This window comes from Mobula hypostoma, chromosome 21, assembly GCF_963921235.1.
Source record: "Mobula hypostoma chromosome 21, sMobHyp1.1, whole genome shotgun sequence".
Taxonomy (NCBI): Eukaryota; Metazoa; Chordata; class Chondrichthyes; order Myliobatiformes; family Myliobatidae; genus Mobula; species Mobula hypostoma.
In genome coordinates, this window is record NC_086117.1 from 19,462,729 (window position 1) to 19,474,818 (window position 12,090).

Here is a 12,090-nt window from a genome sequence, read left to right on the forward strand (position 1 = left end):
GGATCGTTACCGACACGCGCCGGGCGCTGGAGACCGCGCTCTCTCTGACGCGTGCGCACTCCGTCTCCACACGAGGCGCAGCTCCGTGCGGTGGGGTGGCCGTTCCGCTGTCCCTCCCTCGCCGTCGCGTACCATTGTGATTAAAGGGTTTTATTTCTTCCATTTGCTGTTGGGGGGCTCGGGGGCGTTTGTCTGGCTCGAGCAGTGGCGGTTGGCGGTGCTGGCTGTCAACGCTGTGGCGATTTTGGGAAATGGCGTCGGTTCAGGTAGCGGGGAAGGATCTGGAAAAGGAACCGCAAGTGGAGGGTTGGTGAGACCCTGTCTGACTGCTCCCCCTCTGTGACCTCTGCCTCTCTCCGACTCTTCGACCACATCCTGACTCAAATTACTGTTTTTTTTCAACTACCGGCATTCTTCAAACCCTCCCCAAAGTTCTTCCTTCAGTCCTGACGAAGGGTTTCGCCCGAAACGTCGACTAATCTTTTCAACTGATGCTGACTGACCTGCTGAGTTCCTCCAGCGCATTGTGAGTGTTGGAATGAAGTTAAATTCAGATCTGGAAAACGGAAAAAGAAACATAATATTGGAATGATTTCAAGTGATGGAGAGGAAGGGATGGATCTTTTTAAAAAGAAACGAAAGAAGACTTCAAGGTATTGTTTAAATTTGACCGAAACAGCCGCCCTCCATCAATCCAATTAAATTAACTGCAGAGCTAAAGGGGCCATCGGGAATATAAATATAAATTGTTGTCGTACTTTAAGAGGAGTGCAAGTGTTAATTGTGTGTAAGGATAAAAAAGCAGTGTGAGAAGGCATTGCGATTGAACACTTGGCAAAAAGATAGTACCTATTTTGTCCAATGACAATAGAGGCAATATTGGGGTTATGACAGGAGATCCGGTGGAGATTTCGATCGAAGGGGTGAAATCTCAATAATTGAAAGGCAAGGTTAAGGAGGTAAAGAGATTGCAAGTACTCAGCAATGGGGAAAGGATGGATAGTGTATGTGTGTGTAAAATATATAATATATGTGGAGAGAGAGATAAATATATATTTGTATGTATGTATAGAAATAGATATACAGTATAGCTATGTTTTGATAGTGAAGCTCCCTGATAAAATTAGTTTGAGGTCTGTTAGCTATAATGTTCAAGAAGATGCTCCAACCCGCCCCCGCTTAGATGTGAAATGTCAGAGGTTTGGGCATGTTGCAGCTGTGTGTCATGGAAAACTAAGATATAGTAAGTGCAATGGGGAACGTAAATATGAAGATTGTGAAGGCATAAAGTTGAATTGTAATTGCGGAGGAGAACAAAGTATAGCTTATAGAGGATGTGAGGTGCTTAAGAAGGCAGCAGAAGCTCAAAAGGATAAAGTACAGTTGGTGTGTCTTATGCAGAGGCTTCGCGAAAAGTTAAACCAAACATTGATAAAGTATTACCAGTCAGAGAACAGACTGAAGACAGAGGCTATATATTGGCATCATACTTTTCTTACTAAAGATACTTTAGTTGATAAAATGAAGTTTGTGATGTTCATAATGGATGTAATGAATTGTACTGCTCAGACATCTAGTTGTACTGAGAAAATTAAAATTATTGTGAAAGGTGCTGAAGAGTATCTAGGTATAACAGGTGTTATGTGGGAAGCTGTAAATGAAGCTGTAATGGGTGGGGTGTTTGTATTTCAGTCTCCTTGTGAATGGGCATAAAAATATTGCAGTAAGAAGCCTGATTTCTAATGGTCAAGACTTTAAGAAGTTTGTTTCTGATTTATCAAATCTATCTGATGTTATATGTATTCAGGAGAGCTGGTTGTTACCACATTTAAATATTTCTTTGCAGGATTATATTGTAATTAGGTGTGATAAATTAGTTGGTAGATGGGTGGTGTTGCAAGCTTTATAAGAAAAGCAACAGGACATAAAGTTGTGGATGTAAATGAAGTATGTGAGGCACTTGTAGTAGAAGTATTTGATTCAACAGGTAGGTGTATTAAAGTGGTAATTTTTTTAATAACCCTTGTGGAAATCTCTCAATTGATCTGTTGAAAAGCATATATGTCTCCAGCTCACTCAGGATTGTATGGTGTGGGGATTTTAACGCACATAGTTCATTATAGGATTGTTTGCAGAATGATGGTAATAGTTTGCTAGAGAGTATGATACTTGGAGATGTTTGGGGAATGGTTAAAAAGGATGGGGTGGGTTGGATTTCCTAGGGCTAATAACATTCCAGTATTGATTAAAGAAGGTAATACAATTGTTACTGAAACATAAGGTGGAGTTACCGGCTCAGTCATTTGCTGCAATTCATCATCAAGATAATTGAAGTGACGAGACTAAACAGTGTAGGGGTAAGGTTCGAAGTGAATACCTTGATGTGTTGGAAGCTAGCTGTAGCCATGACAGTATTAGTGATGTGGAGTTTTCTTGTTATAAATTTATGAAAGCTAGTAACTACCCTTCAGTTCCATGTGCTGTTATCTTGCGAAGCAGCCTCCTGTGCGGCACCTTGTCAAAGGCCTTCTGAAAATCCAAGTACACCACATCCACTGCATCTCCTTTGTCTACTCTGCTTGTATTTCTTCAAAAAATTGCAGTAGGTTAATCAGGTAGGATTTTCCTTTCAGGAACTCCTGAAATGTCTGGTAATAGAGCAGTTGAATTAAGTTTTGGAAAAACTGAGGTGACATAGCGTTTTATCAGAGCAGATTTCGGAAGGGTAGAATGACATTAGATTCAGTTTTATTTTTGCAGGATATTAGGAAAGCACATGAAAATAAGTTGTAATGGCAGTATTTTTTGATATAGAAAAAAGCATATCGTGTTTTGGAGGGAGGGTCTTTTGATTAAATTATAGAAAATAGGAGTGGGAGGAAGGCTGTATAACTTTTTTCCTGAGTTTCTTACTTGGACAGTTTATGCAGGTGAGGGGAGGAAAAGTATATTCGAACTTCTATGAGATAGAGAATGGGACTCCACAAGGCAGTATTTTCAGCCGTTTATGGTTTAATATTATGGTTAATGATATTTTTTTCAGAGATGAGCACTGGGGTGGGTAAATCACTTTTTGCAGATAATGGAGCTTTATAAATCGGGGGGAAAAATTCAACTTAATTGAATGTAGGGTGCATTTAGCAATTAATAAGGTTGAACAGTGGACAAATAGATGGGGTTGAAGCTTTCAGTAGCTAAAACATAAGTTGCATATCCTACAAAGAGAATCAATAGACCTGCACTCAATATGAAATTGTATAGTCAAACTCTTCAGTGGTAAGAATTCTTGGCATGTGGCTGGATAATAAGCTGACATGGAAGCACCATATCAGTAAGATGATTGACAAATGTAAACTGACATTAAATATTCTTGGTTATCTATGTGGGTATTCTTGGGGAGCTACATGAAAATCTCTGACTTTATATACTGTATTTAATTAGATCGGTACTTGATTATGGCTGTGTTTCATGGATCAGCTTCATCTTCAAATTTAAAACTTTAAGACTGTGTTGTGGTGCAGTAAGGTCATCTGTTTCAGTTTACTGGTTGAAATGGGGCAATTACCCTTACAGTTGCAGAGGATGAAGTTGTTGTTAACATAATGGGTTAATTTGAGGGGGCAGAGCAATGATCACCCTGTTAAAAGTGTGTTGGAAGACTGTTGGGAATGTCACAAGAAGAGTGCTTTTAGCTTTGGATGGTTGGGTGCTCATCACGTTAGTGTTTGCTGGAATATGTAGTTTGTCCCACTATAGCTATTTTGGTAACCCCACCATGGTTTTTTCCAATGGCTTTAGTTGATTTTGGGTTCCATGATGAAATGAAATCCAAGGATCCTGATATGTCTGAGAGGATGTTGGTTCATCAGTATGTTGAGAATTATTGTAATATGTCAACCATTTAAAATGATGGATCAAAAGATAATTTAACTGGAAATGTCATTGTTGCTGTTTTTGTGCCTGAATTACAGGTAACAATAAAGAAACATCTTACTAACTTTTTATCAGTGTGTACTGCAGAACTGGTTGCCACCACTTTAGGCTTACAGTGGGTGGAGGAAATCTGTCCTTACAAAGTTATAATTTGTTCAGATTCTTTTATGGTTTTGACTAGTCTTCAAACAGGCCGTTCTAATAGTAGGTTTGATTGACTGCTGGAAGCTCTCCAAATCTTATTTTAAGTTCAAAGTATTGGTGTACGTGTCCTCTTCCTATGGGTTCCTGCACATAGAGGTGTTGAGGGAAATGAGCAGATTGATTGTTTGACCAAAAAAGCTGTTAAAAGTTTATCTGTGGATATAGATTTTCCACTTAGAAACTAAGGAGTTGATGGGGCTCAGAATTGGGGGATTATGGCAAGACCTGTGGGGTAATGGGCATAAGGGGAGACCCCTTGACAGAATAAATAAAACTGTTGGGTTGATGGGAGAAAGGGGCAGACAACTAGACAAGGAATTATATTGACTTGACTTAGAGTTGGGCACACTATACTTGATTATTTCTAATACTTTGTTTGAAAGCATCAGTCTGGGGTGAGTAGGTATTGCCATCATTATGAAACAGTTGAGCATATTCTTTTACAATAGGAAGCGTGCAAGGTTGAAAGAAAGCAAATGCAGGCTGCACTATTAGCTTTGGGGGTTGACAGTTTTCATTTTAAAACTTTACAAAGTTATGGAAGTGAGTTTCATTCATAATATTGTCTTCCACTATTTAAAATATATCGGGCTTTTTGGGGTAATTTAGATTTCAGTTGATAAAGAACTAATTAAGGTTTTATTTCCCCAATTAAAGTCAGAGAAGAAGATTTGCAGTTGGGTTTGAAGTTTTGACGTGTCTTTCAGAACTGTCAATGTGGAGGAAATGTTATAATGTGGTTTGCATGCTTCACATGTCCTGAGCAGAGGACATCATGCAATGTTTTATTCTCTGTTATGCACACTGTCAAAGAGAAAATAAAACATTGCTTGAAGGTGCTCGACAGCGCTGGAAGCCATCAGTTTCGATCCAGTAGCCGCATGGAAAGGACACAAATTGGGGTGAGATGAAGGGCAAGTTAACATGCTGTGGTGTTCTTGGCGCCAGGATAGGAACTGGCTGAGCTGAGTTCCTTCATGTCTATGTACAAACTTGCATTGTAAATTCCGGTTGACAACACAATGGTGCTAGAAGACAATACTTCACACAGCTCTTGTCGTAACCCTTCGTTTCACTTTTTGTAATGGCTATCTCCTCTCTATCATTCAGTCCAGATGAAGGGTTCCACCCTGAACATGGAAATTAATGAAACAGATGGACACGCTTTCCATCAAGGCAGGTGGCATTTACGGAACGTTTAAAGAAAAGATTATAGGGAGGAAATGACACAGCTGCAGAGGATATGATGGGGGCATAGTTGGGCCATTCAGCCCATTAGTCCACTCTACAATTCCATGATGGCTGATTTATTATCCTGTTCAATCTCATTCCCCAACCTCCTCCCCGTAACTTTTGATACCGTGACTAATCAAGAACCCATAAACCTCCAATTTAAATATACCCTATGACTTGGCCTTCACAGCCATCTGCTGCAACAAATTCCAGATTCATAACTCTCTGAAAGCCACATCTCTGTTCAAAATTCTCTGTCCTAACTAATGCTGGGGTTCTGGTGATTAATAGATTCTTCTTGCATGCTGCTCACAGGTATTATGTCCTGGAGGGACACAGTGGAAGCAATGCTCCAGGTCCAGTCTGCTGTTGGGCAGCCTGCGATGCAACTCATCCATCAAGTGCTCAGATGCATCTTGCAAGAGCCTGTCTGAACGTCTGCCTGTCCAGGAGGATTGGTGTTGGTTATGAGGACTAGGAACGAAAGAAGCAGGAAATAATGTCAAAGCAATTTTATCTACAGAGATCCCTACTCACTGTATGTTATTACTTTTTTGTTTTAATATTAGTTATAGTATGACCTTGAACTTCCACCTATTCAAAGAAAAACATGAGTAAACTATGAATCAGATTTTTAAAAAGGTTCAAGTTATAAAATTACATGCCCGTAATCTTTTTATTAAGTTGGTTGGTGGTTCATCAAATGTATTTTCAAAGAACATATATGTTACCATATACTATACTGAGATATTTTTGCGGGCATTCATAATAATCACAAAAAACAAAAAAGGACAAATAGATTAGATTAGATTATGAGGACACGCAGTCCTCTTTTATTGTCGTTTAGTAATGCATGCATTAAGAAATGATACAAGGTTCCTCCAGTATGATATCACAGAAACACAAGACAAAACAAGACTGAAAAACTGACAAAAACCACATCATAATAACATATAGTTACAACAGTGCAAAGCAATACCGTAATTTGATAAAGAACAGATCATGGGCATGGTAAAAAACAGTCTCAAAGTCTCTAGAAAGTCCCATCATCTCACACAGACGGTAGAAGGAAGAAAAACTCTCCCTGCCATGAGCTTCCAGCGCCGCAACCTTGCCGGTGCAGCACCCTGGAAGCACCTGACCACAGCCAACTTGAGTCCGTCCGAAAACTTCGAGCATCCGACTAGCCCTCCGAAAACGAGCACCGAGCACCATCTCTGCCGAGCGCTATGACCCCGGCCATGGCAATAGGCAAAGCCGAGGATTAGGGGCTTTCCCCTTCGGAGATTCTCGATCGCACAGTAGCAGCAGCAGCGAAGCAGGCATTTCAGAAGTTTCTCCAGATGTTCCTCTGTGCTTCTCAGGTCTGTCTCCATCAAATCAGGATTGTGCATGGTACCTGCTTACAAATACGATATCATTTTGGAGCAGCTGCGCACGCTGCGTCGCGTCGCCATCTTCTCCTCCCCTCCAGTAGGATTATAATAATAAATTAATAAACAATAAATATCACCAGCATGAGAGGATAAGTCCTTAAAGTGAGTCTGTAGGTTGTGGGAACAGTGCAGTACTGGGGAAAGTGAAGTTAAGTTATCCTCTCTGGTTCAGGAGCATAATGGTTGAGGGGCAATAACTGTCCTTAACCAGGTGTTGTGGGTTCTGAGGCCCCTGTATCTTCCAGATTGTACTGCAGGAGAGGGTGTAACCGGTATCTAACCACCTCATAATCAGTGGTCCCAGTTTTCGGCTACAGCTTATCTTTCAAATTCATGTATAGTAGTTACCACAAGTACATCGAGACATGCCGTAAATTAAGGGCAGATCCCATTGAAACCTATCAAATATAGAAGGGTTAGACAGAGTGGATATGGAGAGGATATTTCCTACAGTGCTGTAATCTAGGACCAGAGGGCACAGCCTCAGAATAGAAGGATGTCTGTTGAGAACAACAGAACAACAGCAACAAAATAACAGCAGCAAAGCACTAGCCCCATCCACCCACCCACACACTCACAGACTCAGACAGATCTTTTCCATTTGGATGGTTGGAAGATGGGGCTGAGTGTGAGGGTGTAACAAGAATCTAACTGCCTCATAGTCAGTGCTTCATATCTTTCTGTGAAAGTGGAGTTTATTTATTTTAGAGATTAAATACTGAATGGCCCTTCCAGCCCACTGAGTCATGCCACCCAGCAACCCACCGATTTAACCCCAGTCTAACCACAGGACAACTTATAATGGCCAGTTACCCGACTAACCAGCATTCTGTACACTGAAGAACTGTGTAACTTGCTGGTAAAGTGCTGTGGACTACCACTGCAATTGTTCTCACTGTGAGTGATGAGGAAGTTCCAATCCTGCCAAAGCAGTGAGCTCAAATTCTATGAAATAAATCAATTTTGAAATTGATGGTGGCCATTTGGTTAACCCATGGCTATTGGAAAAAGACATTTTCTCTCCTGATTCATCCTAGACTTCATATGACTCTAGGTCAAAGTGGAGGTGGTTAGACCATAAGACCACAAGACATAGGAGCTGAATTAGGCCATTCAGCCCATCAAGTCTGTTCAGCTATTCCAGCATGGCTGATACCAGATCCCACTCAACCCCATATACCTGCCGTCTCGCCATATTCTTTGATGCCCTGACCGATCAGGAAATGACCAACTTCTGCCTTAAATAGTCACAGTCATACTTTATTGATCCCAGGGGAAATTGGTTTTCGTTACAGTTGCACCATAAATAATAAATAGTAATAGAACCGTAAATAATTAAATAGTAATATGTAAATTAAGCCAGTAAATTATGAAATAAATGCAGGACCAGCCTATTGGCTCAGGGTGTCTGACCCTCCAAGGGAGGAGTTGTGAAGTTTGATGGCCACAGGCAGGAATGACTTCCAATGATGCTCTGTGTTGCATCTCGGTGGAATGAGTCTCTGGCTGAATGTACTCCTGTGCCCACCCAGTACATTATGTAGTGGATGGGAGACATTGACCAAGATGGCATGCAACTTAGACAGCATCCTCTTTTCAGACACCACTGTGAGAGAATCCAGTTCCATCCCCACAACATCACTGGCCTTACGAATGAGTTTGTTGATTCTGTTGGTGTCTGCTAACCTCAGCCTGCTGCCCCAGCACACAACAGCAAACATGATAGCACTAGCCACCACAGACTCGTAGAACATCCTCAGCATCATCCGGCAGATGTTAAAGGATCTCAGTCTCCTCAGGAAATAGAGACGGCTCTGACTCTTGTAGACAGCCTCAGTGTTCTTTGACCAGTCCAGTTTATTGTCAATTCGTATCCCCAGGTATTTGTAATCCTCCACCATGTCCACACTGACCCCCTGGATGGAAACAGGGGTCACTGGTATCTTAGCTCTCCTCAGGTCTACCACCAGCTCCTTAGTCTTTTCCACATTAAGCTGCAGATAATTCTGCTCACACCATGTGACAAAGTTTCCTACCGTAGCCCTGTACTCAGCCTCATCTCCCTTGCTGATGTATCCAACTATGGCAGAGTCATCTGAATACTTCTGAAGATGACAAGACTCTGTGCAGTAGTTGAAGTCCGAGGTGTAAATGGTGAAGGGAAAGGGAGACAAGACAGTCCCCTGTGGAGCCCCAGTGCTGCTGATCACTCTGTCGGACACACAGTGTTGCAAGGACACATACTGTGGTCTGCCAGTCAGGTAATCAAGAATCCATGACACCAGGGAAGCATCCACCTGCATCGTTGTCAGCTTCTCCCCCAGCAGAGCAGGACGGATGGTGTTGAACGCACTGGAGAAGTCAAAAAACATGACCCTCACAGTGCTCGCTGGCTTGTCCAGGTGGGCGTAGACACGGTTCAGCAGGTAGACGATGGCATCCTCAACTCCTAGTCGGGGCTGGTAGGCGAACTAGAGGGGATCTAAGTGTGGCCTGACCATAGGCCGGAGCAGCTCCAGAACAAGTCTCTCCAGGGTCTTCATGATGTGGAAGGTCAATGCCACCGGTCTGTAGTCATTGAGGCCGCTGGAGCGCATTGTGTTCGGCACAGGGACGATGACATGGCCCCGTGGGGCCGGCTGCTCTTGACGGCCTGCCAGGAGGCTGTGGCCTTCAGCTGATGCTGCCTCTGTTATGCCTCTTTTCTTGCGGTGAGGGCAGAGGTAACCCGGTAATCTGGACTGTTCCGGGGCATGTGGTCCCGTAGACTGCCTGGAAGCGGGGAGGGAGGTGAGGGCTGCCCTGTCTGCAGCCGTCTCCGAGATAGGCCCAGTAACTACAATTCTTAGGGCAGACATGGCCCAGCTCGCTTCTATCCTGTTGCTGGCCTGGGTCACCTCTTCATTTGGGAGGGAGGTGAGGTCTGTCCTGTCTGCAGCCGTCTCAGAGGTAGACCCAGCAACTGCAATCCTTGGGGCAGACCTGGCCCAGATCGCTTCTCCTATCCTGTTGCTGGCCTGGGTCACCTCTTCATTTGGGATTGGGGTTGGGCCACCCACTTCGCACCGCAGTGCATCCACTTCCATCGGACGGGAGATGCCAATGGAGAGTGCTATCCCGGGCTCAAATGCAGAAGGGCCTGCCTTGCTCTTGACCAGTGGCCCTGTCAAAGGCGGTCTAGTGTAAGCCTGACAAGGCCTGAAGCACGGCTGCTGATATCCCAGGATTATGGAACTCCTGCGGGATGAGCAGCTGTAGTGGATGTTGGTGAGGATTAAGGAACAGCTCATGGCGTATGGAGGTTGGGACTCGACCGTCGCCAGTATTGTCCTCACCACCAAGACATGGGAGGCAGTATGGAGAGCTATCCTCTTCACCAGCAGGTAATGGGACCCTATCCAAAATCAGGACTTGGATGTGTTCTGAGATAAAATGGTGACCCGACAACAGCCAAAAGGGAATGTCAAGCACAGTTGGAGAATAACCCATTGCCGGGTACCATCTTGAGGTCTGGCCAAGGTTGACAGCAACTGGTGGAGCAGGGTGTAGGTCATATCCTGGGAGAGAAGAGAGAGGTTACAATGTCCAAGCAAAAAATATTATTCCAGAATTCCCATATGTGAATGGTGGCCCTGGTGTAGTTTTGACCCAGGGGACACGGAGGCAGGATCTGTGCATAGTGCTCCCAATGTGGTTCTGATTTAGGGATGCTGAGTTGGGAACTGTGCATGGTGTGCCTAAACCTATACAAAGAGGCTGGAACTGTGCATGGTACTCCTGGTGTTAGTCTGGTCCAGCTTTTTCCAGATTTAACCCACATTTCACAATCCCACTGCCCCACCTCAGTACCTGTAGCCGGTGTTCCGTGGGCATTTGCAATGCTTCCATTATCCATGCTGATAGGTGGGCTATGAGAGTCTTCTGGCATGGAATAGTCACAAGTTTCAGCTTCCTGATGCTCATCCTTGGGAACTGAAGATGTTCCACAGCAGCATTGAGAAGCCTGTGGGAAGAGGTCACAGAGTTCTTGAATCATTATACTGACCATGACTGTGTTCTTTGCGGTTTGACCCAGGGTTACAGGAACCGGAATTGTACTCGATATTTTTAGATGCAGAGGTTTAGCATTGGTCAGAGAGCTGCCATTATCTCATCTCAGAAGGGAAGATTATGGAAATAAATTTACAAATATATAAATGCAGAATGCGGCAATGGTGCAGCAAAGCAGGGTGAATTTACTGAGTTACTTTCAACTGGTCGGACGAGCGTGGGGCAGAATTTCCTACCTCAGGGTGTGGTGAATTTTTGGATAAACCAATCCCAGTGTCTTCTTGAAGGGCATTGAATGGGAATAGACTCTTCAGCCAACGATGCTGTGTTCAACTAATTAGTCTTGTAGCTATATGGCAAACTAAATTAATCCTTTCTGTCTTTACTGTGTCCATATCCCTCCATATTCTGCACATTCATGTGCATATCTAAGTGTCTCGTAATGGCCTCTATCGCACCTGCCTCCATCTCCACCCCTGGCTGTGCATTTCAGACACCCACTATTCTAAGTGTAGGAAACATGCTCTGCACATACTCCTACAAACTTGCCCCTCTCACTTGAAATGCAGAAATATCTTTTACTAACTTTTTCACCCAAGGGGAAATGGGTTACAGCTGCCTACTCTCTGCCTCTCATAATCTGAAGAATTTCTATTAGGTCTGCCCTCAGCCTTCTTCACTCCAGAGGAAAAAAAAACCAAGTTATTGAACTTCTCTTTGTGAAATATTCCCTCTTGTCCAGACAGTACCTCGGTGAGCCTCTTCTCTACCCTCTATAAAGCCTCCACATCCTCCCTATAATGGGGTAACTATGACTGAAAGCTCCAGATGTATCCTAAGGAGAACTTTATACAGCTGCACTGTGAAGTTTTGACTCATGAATTCAAAGACACAGCTTATAAAGGCAAGCATGTTGTTCATGTTCTTTACAGCCCACAATCTGTGTACCTACCTTCACAGCGAAATGCATTTGGTCCTCAAGATACTTTTTGCCCCTTTATGAGAGCAGAACTCAGGTAAGCCTGTTGTAATTGCAAGATTGTTTAGAGAGGGTGCAAATCAGTCAAGATGTGTTGATGGTTCCTGTGTGGGGTGTAGTTAATTTATTGGACACGTAGTGGTTACATAGTGGTGGATGATCAGAATTGTAGCGAGTGCATGAGAGGGAACGGGCATGGTCAGAGGGTTGAATTACTTCCTCCCACTCTTACTTCTCAGTGTTTAGTCTTGGGGA

General features: G+C 43.4%; 1 long non-coding RNA gene across 1 annotated transcript in view; it reads left to right on the top strand.

Annotated features, from left to right (window-relative positions):
- Positions 1-582: 582 nt before the first annotated feature.
- Positions 583-12,090, top strand: part of LOC134359843 (uncharacterized) — a 57,060-nt gene continuing 45,552 nt past the window's right edge. The window contains exon 1 of the long non-coding RNA XR_010021216.1: positions 583-653. This is a non-coding gene — a long non-coding RNA (uncharacterized LOC134359843). The remainder of the gene's footprint in view (positions 654-12,090) is intronic.